The following is a 14,359-nucleotide window of genomic DNA, read 5'->3' as shown; positions in this document are numbered from 1 at the left end:
AAGTAGACATCGAGGCCAAGCCTGAAGTTACAAAAATGTGACAAGTAGGGACACCACAAATTCCATTAGTTTCTCCATTTTATTGGGCCTCATTTTTTCCAAGCTACAAACACGTACATGAGCTTCAGCACTCTTCCTACTGAAGTCAGTACTAGAACTCAAGATTTAGCTAACTTTTATTGCTGTGACAGCTGAAGAATCTCACACCAGTTTGCCAGCAAAGCCCCTAAGTCTATATATTTCTCTAGCAGTTTCAAGAAAATGGTCACAAGAATAATTTAAAAATAAAACAAATCTAAAACTATCAAAATAATATATGGAGGGAGAATGCCTCAGCACTGAAAGGACTGGTGCCTTCAATTCCTTTTGGTTTGTATTAGGTGATCTAAATACACAAATATCTGTTACAGACTGTGAAGTTGCTTTACAGATGAGAAATTTTGAAATATGCTTTTACATTTCTCCTTTTTTGATGGTGAAATTGAGTCAATGATAATTTTCTTAGATTAAATGCCGTTTCTCAAGTATCGTACCGATTGTATGGGGGAAAAAAGCTTAGGAAAGCATGACTGAAAACAACACTGAACATACAGAGATGATCATATTCTCGTAGGTGGTTACATCTTCCCTCCTACAGATGCATAAAAACATGATTAAAAGACAAAGATCTCCATTTATGATTAATTTCTAACTCCAATTTGAAATGCAGTTAACGAACAGTTACTAGACTTATAAACTGTACTGAGAGTTTCTAAAGAATTGAAACACGTAAGAGCTTGCCTTAGTATGAAATACCACATCTGCTCTACATCACAGCAACATCATGCAATTTCATTTATATCAGGAAATGCTAAACAATATCGTACCCAAATCTAATATAGACATGATTTCTTGACACGTAGAGTAGCTGAGATACAGGCAAGAAACTAAGACTGGCATCCGCATGCTTTAGAAAATGGGATTCATTGGATGCAGCGGTTCCCTGTACCTTGTTTCTGGTTTTCTGTTTAAAAGGCAATTTACAAAAGGATGGTACTGGCTAATACAGCGTGTGACACTGGTTCAGCATCAACTCATAGAGAAGACTGCAACACACTAAACCACAAGCACCAGTCTGCTGAACCAGGGCTTTGCTCACAGGCTCCCACACATGGAGTGACCAGGCAAACTCGACTTAGCCTACAACAGCAGCATGGGTTAAATTCAAGTTCAGATCTCCAAAGCAGGGAGGAAATTTAAATATCCATCTTAAAATGAATGGCGAATGACAATGCATGGCAAACAAAACATTCAGCTTCATGTTAACCTATACACACTTAGCACCTGTAACATAAGCAAACAAACTGTCAACCAGCAAAAAAGTGCTCTTTTTCTGATTATGTTTGTGTTATAAAGTTTGGTGCACAAATCAAGCAAGAGCCATGATCTGACCAATATTAATTTAAAAAATGCATATTGCTATTGTTTTTTCTCATTTTTATTATTTTCTATTGTGAATTACACAATTGTGATTATAAACCCCAGATAGTAAATGTGCTTTTCCAGACTGTAAAAAAAGAGATGGGCCAACCGAACCCAAGAGTCCACTAATTGCCACCGACTTGCAAAGGCTTAAGATCAGGCTGCTGGCCCATAAACACTGAGCTCCATTAGTGGAACCTGTCCTTTCCCCATCCTACTTTTTGTTGACGAAAAGCATTCCTTGGGCATTCCAGTTATAGCTTATGAGCGAAATGGGAATTTGCTGTTGACGTGAATGAGGTCAGAATTTAACCCTGTAACTTTAAATTAAAAAATGAAAAGGATTTTCTATTATGCGATTTTAGTCAGGGTGAAGGCTCTTGCTAGCAGTGGCTCTGTCATCGTACAAGTTTCTCAGTATTTCCTGCATACAGATCTGCCTTCTAAGATTTTTCTGAGTAGCTGCTGCCACTCTGCTGCGGTAACTTACTATGCACTGAGACTGGTCCGGCTGGACAAGTTAGTACAACGATAAAGTTAATGGTAAAGGAAGCAAATTTATCGCTCCTAGGTCTCATAGAGAAACATGTATGATCGCCATTGAAGCTCCAATTCAGTGATTAATTTAAATACATGCTCAATTGGAAAATATGTATCAGTCATCCCCTTGATTTACAGGGATATTTTGCTATTTAAGATAAGCCAGTGCTTTGCTGCCTCAAGGCCAGCTAACTGAGCCTACATACAGTTGTGTGGTTATTAAGAATAATTTTACAAAGGGCTAATAAATGATTGTTAGCTGTTTCGGCAATTATATAATAGATATATGAATATATTAACATATAATTGGCTATTATATGTTACTGTGGACTACAAAGCGTAAGAGGTGTAGCAAATGGTGTCTGTAATGTTCCCGTAAGATTGACTCATAAAGTATGATACTTTCACCCATTCCCAAGGCTCACCTGCACTGGGGAAACTTTTCTTTCCAGCCTAAGGCCCTTCTATATCCAGTATTTATACATGCAAGACCTTACAGACATGGGTCACCCCCTAGATTTATTGCAAGTCCCTCATGTGACTAGAGTTGGGATTTGCAGCATGACAGTCCAGCTGGTTAAGGGCATTTCTAAACCTAGGAGCACTTGACAAGCATAAGATGCAGATAACCAAAACTACACAGTGTGGGCTGTTACCAAACATTTTTCAGCCACAGAAAACTGTCATGAGAGACACAAACATCTTTGCAATTTTGGATCTGTTAAAATAATTTTTCTGAAGAACTGGAAACCTTATAATTAGTAAAAATAATAATCTTTTAAAGTTCTCATTTAAAATACATGACATTTTTTATTTTCATTGTTTAACAAGACAAAATGAGAATAAAAGTAGGTTATCAAAAAGTGGGTGCTGGCATTCATACTTTTTCATAATTGGCATACACATAATGTATATGAATAGCCACACATTTCTAGTGAGGGACTATGAACAAACACACATACATATACAGAGATATATAAACATACTATACATACATACATGAGTGAATATACATATTTATGTGCATACAGTATACAGACAAGATACTATACAGGTACAGTAAGTGCAATATACTGTATAAGGCTATACAAACACCGAAAGATTCTGGTGAAATGGTAACAACCATGAGAACAAAGCTTGGATGGTTTGTGACTTAATGCAGATGGTGGGGAAAACCTTGCTGTTCCATGTTGTGTTTTATGCATCAGGCACACACAGTTCGAACAGAAACATGGTACAATACATTCAGTTCATATACAAAAAAGGTAAGACAAGTGGGAGTGCATGGAGGTAACTGAAATGCGTATGAGCAGACAAGTAAGGTTATTCTACCTAGAATACAGAATGTTTGGTTCATTTACAGAGAATGCCTATATATAAACCCATGCTTTCATGAATTCATGCCATTTTTATTTCTACTTTTTCCTTTAAGAATATTATAAAATTCTTGCCCTGAGTTAAACATAAATACACACAGAGAAGGGAAAAAAAAAGAAAAAAAGGAAATTGCATGCTTCTGGTTTGTTTTTTTTTAATTTTTTTTTTTTTTTTTTAACCAAGGCACAATGTCTTCAATAGTGGTTGCAAGACCATTTGAAATAAACTTAGCAATTGCTATTGTTCTGGTACTGCATCCTTCTTAATGTGACTAAACTAATTGTTTGCACACAAAAGTCTCAGAACAAGCTTTGAAGTGAATTTACAAGTTTTAGAAGAGAAACGCCTTAAAGAGAGATTCCCTAAGAGGAAGGAATAGTACCAAATTAAATTCCTCTATAGGCAACTTACTGATGTTTGGACCGAAACTTCACATAAATTGCATTATATATTTGTTTAGTATTAATGAAAGTTGTTACCTATTTTTAGTAGAACCATGTATAACACTGTAAGAGCAGCTAAAAATGAGATGAAGAACTTCCAAATAATTTCTAGTTTCTTGTAGGCAGGACAGGACAGTGATCTCACTGATTCAGTGTTTTATAAGCTGCAAGAGTTACAGCTTAGGAACACTTGTTCAATGACGCCATAAGACTTTCAAGCCCTGTGTCTCCCCATCTCATCGACCTGCATAAGTCTTTTATTGGAAATCTTAGTTATTAGTTTCTATGTATGTCATATTAAATTCTACCTACCCATGTACAAGTCTGACTCTCAAAAGAAAGGTCTGGATGCAAAGGCCACACTTGGCTGTTGTCCCCATGTCTGAGCCCTCGGGCTCCAGAGGCACACAGTTCTCACCAACTTCCAGGGGCTCAGGAGGGTACCTCACCCTCCAGGGAACAACCACCTATATTGTGCTGCATTGGCTGCGGCATCTGTCCCCATAAATTTCTCTGTTGAGCTAAGACTATTTTTCAAAGCACTGAAACACACCGTCCCAACTCTATCAAAACCAGGCACAACATAGCAGCCCCCTGAAACCACCCACCACACAGATGAGATCTTCTCATGCCTGTCCTAAGCCTTTTAAAGAAATTGTAACTCCCAATCTGAGAAACAACTAGGTAAAGACAGTAAAAAAATGTTGAGTGGGAAGTGAAAATCCTCATAAATGCTGTATTTCATTCTTTGTCAGAACATTGTTGCATTTGAAAAGTTTCAACAACTTCTGTGAGGGAACTAGCTTCTTTCTGTACTCTGCTGGCAAGCTTACAAAGCCCGTGCAAGAACAACAAGAGATCAGAGTAAGGGAATGCAATATTCTTCCTCCCACTGTCTTCCATCACAGCTGAAATAGTGGCAGCCAAGCTGGCACTTGAGGGTGAGGAAAGGTATGAAGACAGACTCTAGGTCTGGTCCTCAGAGACTGGTCACTGTGCCCACCTCTGACACCCTCTTTCTGTGGCATTACTTTTCCTACAGCTGACCTGCTTTCACCTGTCACTGCTTCTCCCCAGCAGGTCTTTTTTGTGCCTAAACCCCATGCTATTGAGCAGTACGGTGGAGGAGAGCCACCAAAGCCATGCTTGGGTCTTAGGACCTACTACAGTGCGTGCTCAGTCCACCTCTGCCTAGCTTCCCCGCGCCATGAGTCGGAGGCCACTTTTGGTGGTGCGAGGGCCACCGAGCATGTGCTTTCCTCTCATGCTCTTAAATCAGAGTCCTGGCAAAGTAGGACCCAGCAATGCAGTGACTTGCTCCTGCTGCATGACCAGCCCAGCTGAATGCTGAAGAAAAGATCTTGGGACAGCAACAGCAGGGCTGTCTGCCAACAGAAGATGGCTTTGACACATTTGCTTCTCACGCCAATCAGTCAGGCGTGCCTTGGAGGTGAGTGATAATGGACGTGGCAATTCCATCCACTTCAAGGTTTATGTTTTTGTTTCCTTCTCTCCTTTTTAACGAGTTTTCTCTGTTTGCAGTTTGTATATTTAGAAACAATTTGCACTGCTCTGGACCCATGCACTGATTACGTAAGACCAGATTCAAGCTGAGACTCAACACAATGCAATGTGGAGCCTTCCCTAAAGCATTAACATTCTTCTTGTTGCTCTCCTCCAAAATGTTGACAGCATATTTAGCTGGACTAACAACAGCAGGATTTTGCCTTCCTATGTGCAAGATACTTGTCCTTGCAGGAAAAAAAAAAAGAACTGTGTAAAGTAATCCAACCGCTCCCTCTCGTGGGCATGGGGCTCTGCTGCACTTTAGAAAGGCACAAAAGCGTACTCGGAAATCCAAACTCACAGATTTTTAGCAGTGCAAACTCCCCAGAAGGCTGTGTGACACACTGCAGGACCCAGCTCACGCCCTGGCACTTCTTTCTAGGTGGTGGCAGTCAGTGTGATGACTCATGCCTGACTCCTGTGACCATTCAGCCTGAACAAGAAGGCAAAATCCTATGGCTCTGGATGATTCAGATTTTCAAATACACTCAGGCCACCCGCTGGTCAAATCCAGACATCATCTCAAGGTAAAAGTTGGCCCATGTCCCAACAATGAAGTGCTTGTGCCAGGCGTTTCTCTCTGTACCCCACCGTGGGTTCTTCCATGCCTGTCCATCCTCCCAGGCAGGACCCAGAGGAGTTTTCTCCTCCTCGCTATTTGCAAAACCAGCATCCACAAAATTCAGTCTACATTCATTTTTGCCTACACAGACACTAAAGCCTTCTCCACTGGAGGAGCAGGACTTATCCATGAGAGGACCATTTGAGAAAGAGACATCATTTGTAAAATGTTCCTAGTAAAATTTACCTGGTTTTCTGGTTTCAGACATTCAAATGCATTTCCTTGTATTAGTGGCACATAAAACTAATTGAAATTACTGTCAAAGATACAGTAGATTGCACCCCAAATAGTTTTTGCACTTTATAATTCCACGTAAACCAAAGCTTAAGCAATTCCTGACAGTCACATACTTACCAATCTACTCCCATCTGCAACTGCTTACTTTCTCGTCTATTACACTGAACTTACTAATCTTTGGGGTAAGGACAGTCTTTGTTCTACACACATTGTCTACCAACATGGGGACCTTATTTAGGACTATGACTCTTAGACACCACCACAAACGTTACTGTGGTAGATCCTACTGGCCAACATTAATCGGGTTTTGGATCCAATGACTATCCCAAGCCTTATTAAAGGTGATGGTTAAACATAAGGAGTAATTAAGTCCCTTTAAGGGAATAGCTTCACAGGCAAAAATAGAAGCTACCATCCAAAGCAATAAATAGTGTATATAAAGTCCAGACCAAAACCCCATGGGACTCTGATTACAGAGCGAGAGGCATGGGACTGTTCCCACACTGTGGACATACATTTTGAATGAAGAAAAAGATCAAGTATCAAAAAGAAACAATCATAATCTTGGCTCCAGGAGCACAGCGACAGAGGTCTCGGAGACATTGCACTGGCTGAAGGGAACACTTGGCATTTACACACAGGGAGAAGAAGAAAACAATTGCCACCATCCCATGAATTGTTTCATATGTTTTGCTATTCTACGGCCAAAGTACACAATAGACTTGCAAAACTTTTGAAAATTAGAGGAAAAAAGAGAGACAGAGAAAGTCATGCCAGAGTGGCAATTAGCACAGTAGTTAGATATTCTTTTTGAATAGGAATTCAGGACTGCAACTCCCCTGAGATCTTTAACCAGCAGCCCAGGGGGATCTTTTTTTCACTTTGGCCCAGAGAGCAAGTGTGACAGAAGTTGGTTCTTCCATTGCAAATCCTTCTGTATTACTAGAACCACAAAAGCAGAATCACTAGAGTTTCATGCTAGTTTCAGACTGTGATTTGTCAAGGAGTGCATCTAGGAAAGTTTTACAGTACTGAGCGATGACATGGGTTTATGCTATGTAGCAGATACAAATTCTCTTACTAGCACGTTTTTTTGTTACCATTTTCCTAGTATTCAAACTGGATGAAAGAGTACTTCAGTCTACAGAGTTCTCCATCTGCCTGCAATGACTGCATTTCTTTCATATAATGGAAGTTAAAATAAGACTGCTGCGATCAGATACGGAACAGTGGATCTTGATTTATAGGTGCTCATTTTTCAGCAGCAGAATTCATTAAAGGCAGCAGTCAGGAACCCAGCCCTGTTACGATGCCTGACAACTGCAGGGTGTTTACTGACTGCTTTGAACTCTTGTACACTATTGCTCGGGAAAATGGCAACTTTAAGCTGAGAATAACAGAAGAGCACAGATGCTTTGTTTATGCTCACAGAGTAGCATAGAGCCCATCATATGCTTTCAGATGCACATTTGCCAACTAAAACATGATAATGTCAATTCATTGGGGAAGTACTTTGTCTAGGCGCCTTCAAAAATAATTATAGCCATAATAGTAACAATTTACCCTTCTTGCAGTCATTAATTACAGGGTGAACACAATGCTTACAAGGCATACAAGGACTACAATATGCTTTGTATACACAACTAAGGCTAGAGACATTAAGAGCTGGGCTTGTGATACTTAGTTGGCCCAGTGCAGAGTTATTCATGAACTTAGGCATGAGACACTGCTGAAGAGTACTCAGTACTAGTCAAAATTCAACTCTAAACTATTTCTCTAAAGTTTTGCAAATTTCTTACAATGAGCTTATACCGCACTTAAACTACAGGGTATTATTGCTCTAAGAATGCATGTGGAGAGCAGCTAAATATATATGTCAGCTTTTTGTTTTGTCATATTTCCCTTCCATCATTCTTTTGTTTTTAAACGTGGAGCTAGAGCACGAAATTAAATAATGGTTGCCCTGAAGATAAGGTTTCACCTCAGTTTTAATGCTAGAATTTTTTTTTTTCATGGTAAAATGTGCATGTTTTAATTTCATTTCAGTTGGCACCTAAATATTGAGTCTTAAACAAAACGTTATCTAAGCTGTTGCGTGGAAGAATTGGGGATTTAACAGGTGAGGCTGGTGCAAGCCTCCTCCCTCCCTCCCTAGTGCCAGCTGATGTGGTGCAAGGCTGTGCAGGGTGCTGGGACGGCAGCCAGCGAGAGTGCAGCCACCCTTCTGCAGGCACGCAAGTGCCTGCGAGGAACATGGCTTACAACGACTTCTGCACGAGGTTCCTGCAATTATTCGCTGCAACACTGACGATTCCAGCCAGCAGGGAAAGAAAAAACCCCAACGCATCGAAGTCACACTTCTTGAAGTAAATAACTTAGCTCCTAGAAAATTCGGGTGAAGTTGCTGTAAGATCTGAACAGGCTTCACCTCTCCCTCCGCTGCGCAGGGCTTCGCCACTGGCAGCGTCAAGCAGGAGCCCCGCAGGCCGGGCAGAAGGGCAGCGCCCTCGCTGCCGGGGAAAACCTCCCGGCCCGGCCCGGCCCGGCCCGGCCCGGCCCGCTCCGCTCCCCCGCAGCCCCAGCCCCGCCGGCCGGCACGGACACCCTCCGGCTGGCGCGGCGCGGGAGGCGGCCGCCAGGCGGCGCCGTGGGCTCGCCGAGCGAGGCCGGGCCGAGCCGCGGCCTCCTGCCCGGCGCAGCGGGCGGGCCGCGTGGGCCTGGGCCCGGCCTCGGCCTCCCTCGAGAGAGAGCGCTGTGACCCGCCTGCCCGGAACCACGAAGTGACACAGGCCGCGGGCAGCCCCCGTTCCGCGGGCAGCCCCCGTTTTTCACGCAGAACCGAGGCAGCTCCCCCCGCCTCGGCCGAGTCCCGCCGGCCTGCGGGGCGGCTGCCGGGCCGCCGAAACGGCAGCGCTGCCCCAGCCGGGCGCCCTGCTTCGTGTTCCCGGCTCCGGGAAGAAAAAAGCTTTTCCTAATCCCGTTGGATTTTCCAAACTGTTCATTTTGAACAGTTGTTAAAGTGCATTTTCGTCCAGGACTTCTCCGGCACAGACCCAAACAATAAAGAAGGTATTTTCTCATGTTCTTGTGGAACGTAAAAACAGTGCACGTTGTACCTCCCTCAGACCAACTGGGAATAAATACGACGGCGAACCCCCTTCCAGTTGCATATTTAATGTGGAAAGATCTGCTTTCTACCTCCCCAGCTATGTTAATACATTAGAAAACTATGCTGGAAAAACCCTGGTCTCTCGCTTGCAGGACTCCGCAAAGCTTCCGTTTCCCTTTCCTTAAGGCAGCTCCCTTAGGGAGGTCCAACACCAAAACCAAGAGCCAACCCACCCACCCCAACATCACTTCAGGTCACTGCTCTCCCCCGGGGCACTGCTAGCGAGTCGGACTACGAAGCCGAAGCCTGGCAGGAGGGAAGATGCCAAAAGCACGCCATTTCAAAGGTTAACTGTAGGTAGGACCCAGCAGTATCATCCATACAGCTTCTTCCTAACACTCAGCACCTGTGCCTTGAGTCTGAAAAGGTATAAATGTCTATTACCTAGCAGTGGAAATTTTAATGACTGTTATCTGTTCATGGGTAAATGTCCAGGAGCCTCTAACGCACACAGAGCAGGAATGATCCCAGTTAGTATTCCACAACCAACAGAGGTGCTTAAATTAGGAGGATAAATTACCAGGTTATCCAAGGTGACAGACATGCAGCTCTGCATGGTCACTGAGGGTTTAGCTAAGTGAATCCCTTCTGCAGGCACCTCTCTTCATATACCCCACGTGGAACCCATATTATACCCCTGATTTAGATATCTCAGAGGTAGGATAGATCTCAGCTGAAGAGTACACTCGGTCCTTCTACAAGTCTGTTTTATTATTTAGCTACCTAAATACGAATTTAAGGAGTCAACTTGTATGTAAAATTCTTGCCTATCAAAGATACATACTCAAATAAACTATTGATGGATTCACTTCAATTGGTGCAAGACAATAATTACATGGCCAAGTCCATTCTGTGCACGGGAGGCCTTTCCCCTTTCCTATATTATATTCAGATAAATCATAAAATAAGTTAAAGCTCTCCTCAGGAGAGCTTTTGTAAGGTAATGGTTAGTTTGTCCATCATGCGGGCCTTCTGTGTTGTGTTCACTGATGTGGTCGTATGGGGGAAGAAAAATGCCATCTCAGCTTGCTGGGGGCTCAGGCAGATACCAGGCAAGTAGTGAAATGAGCTGCATTTTTTTGTTAAAAATAAGCCACAAAAAGTTTCTGTGTTGATTCTGATATATTTTCTAGCTTTTTTTTCATTTCTTCAATGCAAGTTGAAACTCCTTAATTCATAGCTGCCCATGTATCTTCATTCCCTCCTCTGAGTTATTCCTTCTAATCTCAGCATGGCTTCTGGATTTTTACTTTGATCATCACTGTAAAGTTTAAATCTTCTTTCCTTGGTTAAATTGGAGCTAGATATCATTTCCTGGTCCTCCCCACAAGAAGACACCAGACCTTAAGAGGCATGCAAACCTTCAGAATTAAGATAGTGTACCTCGAGGAGGCAACAGTAAAGGACAGTGCTGTCGGCCTGCTGAAAAGCAAGTAACTAACAGGCAGCATGAAGAGAGGCTGCACGTTTGCAGATAAGGTACACAGTTTTGTGGAAATCTGTCTGAAGACAGGCTCTGCTTTGCAGAAAAGCTGAAATACCACATGTAACTATCAGGAGCTTTGTTTTCAAAGGGTGTACTTTCCTTCAGATTGTGGATCTTCGTTATAAACATGCACTGCTGTGCTGCTATGCAGCTTAATACATGTGATTTCCAATAGCTGTCTACATCTTAATGAAAACAAACTTCACCTTGCAAAAATCATTTGCAGCAAAAAATCTAGAGATGGTTATATTGGCTCCTTTTTCTTAAAATGGAAACCAGTGTTTTTTTGGTGTGCTGACGACTGTTTTGGAGAAGCCTGGCAGTGACCTAGAGATGATTTTACGTCCATTAAAAATACGGATGCGAGATACTCTGCTCTCCAGCAGAGGGACTTCCACAGTGCACGTTGCTTGAAATGTTTTCTTCTTTTGTGACAGACATGCTCAGTGCACATGTATACTGTATGCGACAGGGATTTTTGAGTCCATCAATAGAGTGTAATCCTTTGTTACCCCGAGGTGAAGATGTGGAGAATGATAGGATGCAGGGATACATCACTATATCACAGTAATACCTGTGACTCCAAATCCTGCTTGCTTTACTCAAGTGAACAATTTTGTTCACTGTGGGGGTCCCCTGATATGACTGAGCATTTACCACTGCAGGGTGAAACATCTGACCATGCCTGCTACAGAAGTCTCAGGCACCAGCACAGAGGCTCTAGCAATATGGGTGATGAGTTATTTATTGGGGCATCCTTGGACCATGTTTATTCTACTTTATAAACCTCACATGGTGGTTAACTTCTGCTGTTCTCTGTCCACTTGGATGGCTACAACAACTGGTACTTGTTTTCATTTCCATATAAAGGCCACTATTTCGGACTTTCACTATTTCTAATTTTATTCACACATTTCTTATCTCTAAGCTATAACTTACTGTACTTTCTAGAACATTTTCCATTCTCTGAAAGCTCTCTGCTAACATAGGAGAACCTTTACAAGGCATTGCATTTTGTGATATCTAGAACATTTCTCTGGTACTTACACTCCTCTCTTTAGGATATTTATATTAAGGTATGTATTTAGGAAATGTAGCTATATGCCACTTCTGTAGCTCAAATACATCCCATGCTTCTGCCATATTACAGTTCCAAGCTCTCCACTTGACTTCCTCTGCCACTTCCTTATTTTCTTAAACTTTGTCCTTATGCAATCAATAACTTCAGTTCCAAGATAAACTTATGTTTATCTTTCAGTTTAAATTGAGTCAATTCACGACTTCATCCAAGGTTAATTCCTGCAACCAGCTCTTTCAAAATGCCCTCACCATTTACCAGAACTAAGTACAAAAAGGCATGCTCACTACCTGGCTCAGTGTGTTGGTAACTGCTGGCTGACTCTACACTACACAATTTTAAAGTGTTCTCCATCAGAGACCAGCCACATAATTCAGCTCTACTTATAAGCAATTTCTTTTTACTTATAAATGATCACTATAATGCTTACCACCAATACACCATAAATATATTCGTGAATATTAACTGGTTAATCCTCACAATTCCTACACCAATAAACAAACAAGAAAATAAGGCATGGGGAGTTAAATGTCAATAGTTACACAATTAGCCAATATTTGATTGGGATTATAATTTACGTTTCCTTAGATCAGAGCTTTTTTTAATTACTAAGCATGGTCAGCACTTCCTTGAATGATTCTGTATTAAAAACAAGGGGCCTTGAGAGCTCAGTTGCAAACCTGATTTTTTTCCCCCAAGTTAATCATTTTGAAAAACATCAGTTTGGGATCCATGAAGATTTGAGAAAAGTGATTAACAGTAATCTGCCCTTTCCCAGATCTTGTATCCCTGTATGAATGTTAGCTGTGCCCATCTCATCAACAAAGAGGTGGATAACAGGATGCATCCTCTTAATGTTCTGGAAAGTCTAACTGCTGATTATGATGTGGTTAAGGAAACCAGTATCAACACAATCAATAGCCACAGCACACAAAAACCAATACCCTGTACACCGCAATCTGTCAGATTCAGAATGGGCTAACAACCCAGCCATTTCCAAACACATTTCACCTGTCATAGATTATTTGCACATTAAGATAGAATAGGTGTATAAAGAACACAATCAAAGTAATGTTTGTCTCTACCATGGAGATAATAAGACTTTTGTCATTCTGCTGGAATCAGGGTCAAATCCACACCTTTAAAAAATTATGCCATCATAATAAATGACAACTTAATAGATGGACAGTAAGAGATTGACAGCTTCAAGGGAAGACTTATGGGGAGAGAAAGCTTTTACCAGTTTTTCTTCTTTTTCATGAAGCCATGTCCATACTATACATTATTCAATTAACAGGATCACCCTCTACAGTCACTTGAAAATTCCTCTTATCATCTTTGTTCCTTTCTTCTGTATGAAGTGAGGTGGATTTTTCCTCCACAGTTTCAGTGAACCCTGGCTGTAACTTCTAAGAGGCTCATTATCTCTTCTATCACATCAGCTTCTGCTTTCAAGGCTTATTGTTTAGTTCTTAATATAAACTGAGAGACTAAAATCCCTTCAAAACACCCAAGGTGCCTTTGCCACTGAGCAACCAGCAAAGCATCATGTCTGCTGTGAGACCCATTTAATCAAAAATCATATACTACATGAACACTGGGACACTCAAAACCTTTGGAAGTACAATTACTCTAATTTCTTTCTTAGATGAAGGAACACTTGACGTGATATTTAGATGGGCTGTCATTTAGAATCTCCATTATGGATTTGATTTTCTTATATAAAATATGCTTTAGAAATGTGCAAGGTTCTGTTAGGCATTGTGTCCAGCAGGGCTCAGAAATAATACAATAGCATCAGCTTTGCAGGTTAAAGAATTTTAACCTGCATGGACTAGGCTACCCAAATGTAACCTTCCTAACAAGTAGTTGGCTGTCTGGATTGAGTAAATCAACCTTACTCTTCTTAGTCACTACTTTTGTCAAGACTTTCTAGAAGCAACTCACCAAGCTACAACAACTTAAATACATGATTATTGGAAAGCAGTCCTCAGGGAGTTTTCCACTCAAATCTCATTGAAATTCCATAGGATTATGGGGACTAATTCCCTGAAAGCCAATCAAAAATTCACCATCTGAATAAGGGTGTTTGTGTGTGTGCATACATATATGTATGTGCACATATATACATACATGTTTATGTCTCTTTGTGCATATATACACCCAGACACATACACAGTGATGTGTAGGCCCGTACACATACACACAAGTGATACAACGCTGGAGTGCTTTGAGCTTGACAGAAGGCATTCACATTATGTTTAAAGTGAAACCTCTTCTTTCAACTGCTACTCTCAGCAGCTAGTTCTGTCAAACTAATAATACAGGTCTGCACAGCAAAATGATACAATATCAGTATTAGCATATAAAATAAAGGTAA

At 41.4% G+C, this 14,359-nt stretch overlaps 1 protein-coding gene across 5 annotated transcripts in view; it reads right to left on the bottom strand.

Annotated features, from left to right (window-relative positions):
• NYAP2 (neuronal tyrosine-phosphorylated phosphoinositide-3-kinase adaptor 2) overlaps positions 1-14,359 on the bottom strand; it is a 149,166-nt gene that overhangs the window by 13,808 nt on the left and 120,999 nt on the right. The window lies entirely within an intron of this gene.

This window comes from Haliaeetus albicilla, chromosome 9, assembly GCF_947461875.1.
Source record: "Haliaeetus albicilla chromosome 9, bHalAlb1.1, whole genome shotgun sequence".
NCBI lineage: Eukaryota > Metazoa > Chordata > Aves > Accipitriformes > Accipitridae > Haliaeetus > Haliaeetus albicilla.
This window is presented reverse-complemented; position numbering and strand designations above follow the sequence as displayed.